The sequence below is a fragment of the Lactuca sativa genome, chromosome 5 (assembly GCF_002870075.4).
Source record: "Lactuca sativa cultivar Salinas chromosome 5, Lsat_Salinas_v11, whole genome shotgun sequence".
NCBI lineage: Eukaryota > Viridiplantae > Streptophyta > Magnoliopsida > Asterales > Asteraceae > Lactuca > Lactuca sativa.
In genome coordinates this window covers 176,307,380-176,311,592 of record NC_056627.2, presented here as the reverse complement: position 1 = coordinate 176,311,592, position 4,213 = coordinate 176,307,380, and the positions used below count along the sequence as shown (strand labels likewise).

The 4,213-nt window shown below is 39.6% G+C and overlaps 1 non-coding gene across 1 annotated transcript; it reads left to right on the top strand.

Annotated features, from left to right (window-relative positions):
• Positions 1-3,879: 3,879 nt before the first annotated feature.
• On the top strand, positions 3,880-3,986 carry LOC111912987 (small nucleolar RNA R71). Its single transcript, XR_002857393.1, has one exon. It is a non-coding gene; the product is annotated as a small nucleolar RNA R71 (small nucleolar RNA).
• The last annotated feature ends 227 nt before the right edge of the window (positions 3,987-4,213 follow it).

The following is a 4,213-nucleotide window of genomic DNA, read 5'->3' as shown; positions in this document are numbered from 1 at the left end:
GCTTTAATGGTGTTCTAATGGGGATTAAAGCATAGAAACAGAATAGATCTTAATTGTAGCTCAATGAACTCTAGATTAGGTCCTAGATCCTTGCTTTTCACCTTCTCTTTTGATCTTTCCTTCCTTCTCTTCTTCAATCTTCAGGAAACAAGAACAAACACTTCAAATCACAAGGAGAGGGTGTAACATCCCCCTCCAACACGTATCACAATATTGTCCGCTTTGGGCCACTCGGCACGAGGACTTCCCAGGGGGTCACCCATCCTGGTACTACTCCCGCCCGAGCACGCTTAACTGTAGAGTTCTTATGGGATCTGCTGCCCTCACGACTTTAAAACGCGTTGTGTTAGGGAATGTATCCACACCCCTTATAAGGAATGCTTAGTTCTCCTTCCCAGCCGATGTGGGATCAGATCTAACCCACTTATTTGTAACATCCCCCTCCAACACGTATCACAATATTGTCCGCTTTGGGCCACTCGGCACGAGGACTTCCCAGGGGATCACCCATCCTGGTACTACTCCCGCCCGAGCACGCTTAACTGTAGAGTACCAGGATACGAAACATTCCATAAAATACCAATTTGTGGATACCTTCAAACGAAATACAGATCCCACATCGGCTGGGAAAGAGAACTAAGCATTCTTTATAAGGGGTGTGGGTACCTTCCCTAACACAACGCGTTTTAAAGCCGTGAGGGCAGCAGATCCCATAAGAACTCTGCAGTTAAGCGTGCTCGGGCGGGAGTAGTACCAGGATGGGTGACCCCCTGGGAAGTCCTCGTGCCGAGTGGCCCAAAGCGGACAATATTGTGATACGTGCCAGAGGGGGATGTTACAGAGGGTTAGGGTTCGGTATCGTCGAGTCCAAGGCTAAAAATGTAAAATACTTAGATAAATCATACATACCAGGAACTAGGTGCTACAAACATTCCCATGAAATTGCTCATTGGTTCTACTTGAGACCATTTTCTGCAAAATAGACAAGAAACAAACCCAAAGAAAGAAACAAAGATCAAATGTTCGGAAAATAACCATATAATATTAATTGAACCGAGCTCACATCATGATCACAAAGCCATGTCGTGATCCGCGAACAGCATGTGTAATCGGACCAAAATCAATCATCACGAAGCCAAGATTTTGCCAAGGGCTTAATAGAATAACATTCTAATATTCAAAAATCATACACAGTAGCTATTTCACTAAAACTTGACTTCAATTCCAGTATATTTCATTTATTAAAAATGCCTAAATTAGCAAAATTAAAAGGTTTAGAGTATAGTAGTCTTACCGATCTTGAAGAATAAACTTGAAATCAAGAGAAATTAGAAGATATTCAGGCCAAAATCAAGTGTGGGGACTACTTTCGTTCGTGCGTGAGTGAGTTTAAAAAAATGGGGAGTCAAAGATTGAAAGCTATGTTTAACTGGTCCCCCCTTCTCCCCCCCCCCCCCCCCTCGTGTTTTTATATCTCAAGTCGTGAGGGTTAAACCTCACGTCGTGAGTTTTAAGACAACTAAATTTATCGGGCAAAATTAAATTACTATGTTGTGGGGCTTAAACTCACATCGTGGTGTCGAGTTTTTTTTAACCAAAATTCCATTTTTCTAAAATAAATTGAACCACTCTATAATTGAAAACCCCACAATTGATCTTTACTTATCCTAAAAAAATAAGATGATTTTGATGATTATTTATCCTAAAAATACACAACTAAAAACCGAAAAACAAAAAGCAAAACGCAAAACGAGCTCGAGCTGCCTCTCGAGAAGCACTTCTTTCGAAGGAGTCATGAGCCCAACTCCTTGCCGCCCTGCATTTTATTGTTTGGAGTTACGATCATCATTGGAACCTTTTGTTCCTTCTAGCTTTTCTTGTACACTTGCACCCTTCTATGATATGCTTTCTTAGAATTCTCCTTTTTCACTTTAGAATTGCCTTCCTCAAGATTTTGTTTTACCCATTTATTTTTTATAACAAGTTCAAGTTCTCCTCTTTCTTTTTCTAGCTCCCTAGCTTAAAAATCTACCTTGTCCAAAGTTGGTTATATTATGTCGTGTGTAATTTCTTCTTCTTCATCACTTGACACCAAACTTTCTTGACATATTAGAGACTTTGGAGTTTTAAAAGCAAAGACCTCAAAGAACTTTGGAATTGAAGCTCTAGGCTTAGTGTGTTTGACTTGTTCTATTGTTTAAATTTTTTCTTCCATCAATTTCTCCAACTCCTCAAGTTCGTTTTCTTCATCCATAAAGAATACTTCATTGTGAGTGCAATCTCTCTTAAATCCATCATCCACTCCAAAAGTCATTCCTTCATCTCCCACTCATAAGGTAAGCTTTGACTCGCGAATATCCACAAAGGCCCATGTGGTATTGAGTAAAGGGCATCCAAGGATAATTGGGACATCTTTATCATCCTTCATATCAAGTACCACAAAATCTATTGGAAAAATAAATTTTTCAGTTTTTACCAAAATGTCCTCAACTATGCCTCGAGGATGAGTCACTGAATGGTTAGCCATATGAATTGTCATTCTAGTAGCCTTCAATTCCAGAAGGTTGAGCTTCTGATAAAATGAATAGGGAATCAAATTTATACATGCTCCAGAATCAGCTAACATATGTCTTCATGTTATTTCCAAATTCACATGAAAGTGTAAGGCGTCCAGGATCTCCCATCTTCCTTGGTATTCCCTCCATAATTACCATAAAACTCTACTCACTAAGGACTACCTTGGAGGTATTTTCTAGTTGTTTGTGATTGTAAATTAAGTCTTGCAAAAACTTGGCATATTCAGGAACTTTTGCCAAGGGTTCAATAAAAGGAGTATTGATAGGAATACCCTTAACTTGCTTCATAAATTTGATATGTTCATGCTCCAGTGGGTGAAATTTGGCTCGAGAAGGAAACGGTAGCAGAGGAAGAAAAGCTTGAGCACACGAAGAATTTTTCTGTTCAGACCTAGGCCACGTCGTGAGGTTTGAATCCTCACGTCGTGATGATGGTGATTCAACAATAACTTTATCTTTGACTTTCGACCACTTTGGCTAAGGTTCTGGCTGTATTGTCTCTTCTTATAAGGCTTCTAAGAACTCTAAAATGGTGTCTTCTTCAGTAGTGATGGTCATGGGATGTGTTTGCAGTTTGTTGTTGGGAATTGGTAGAGAAAACTGCTCGTTAACCAACGTAGTTAATTGCCTGAGTTGAGCTTCAATATTTTTGATTGATGGTTGATGATTTCTAAGTAAATCTTGTTGATCTCTTATTAGAGCTAGGCAATCTCTCAGTATTGCATCAGTTTCACTCTTGCCTCTTTTCTGATGCGGCTATAAAGCAGGCGAGCATTATTTCAAAATTCATTTTCTTTTCGGGTGCCAGTTCTTCTTTTTTATAAAATCCTTTTGCCTTTTGCTTGTACTTCTTTTTTTTATCTTTTTGTACTCAGCATAAGGCAACCATTCCTTCTTAGGCTTCCTCTAGTCTTCATCATAGCAATCTCCACTTGAGTAGAAAACTTGAGCCTTCCTATTCTCGTTCTCGTCCAAATGGCAATCTTTCGTCAAATGTGGACCATTACCATTCTCACAACCCACACGTATCATGTGTATGTATTGGTCCATCTTGGTCATTCTCCTATCCATGCCACTTAACATTGCCATTACCGCTTCCATATCTTCCTTTGCACCATTCCCAATCCCCCTAGTCCCATCCTTATGAGGGTTGTGATATTCCCGTCAATGCTTTGAAATTTTTTCGATTAATTCTTTAATTTCAGAGGGATTCTTCTTTGTAAAAGGTCCTTTCAAATCAAGGAGTTGCCTCACTATGACGTTTACCCTGTCGTATAAGATAGAGACCTCTTGTTGCTAGTTTATGCCATTTTTGGGACAATTTCTTATTAGCCCTGTATATCGCTCCCAAGCCTCGTACAATGACTCCTCCATTTGTTGCTCAAACTTTGCTATGGACTTTTTGAGTTTAGAAACTTTAGATGATGGGAAAAATTGTTGGAGGAATTCTTCACGCATCTGTGCCCAAGTGATGATTGAACCTGGTGAAAGTGCCTTCAACCAGTCTTTAGTTGCTCCTATAAAAGTAACCATAACCATTCTTAACAAGACAGTGTCTCGAGGAACATTAGGAATGTTGAAATAGTCGGCTATGTCATGGACTTCATCAAGGTGCTTGTATGCATCTTCATGATCAT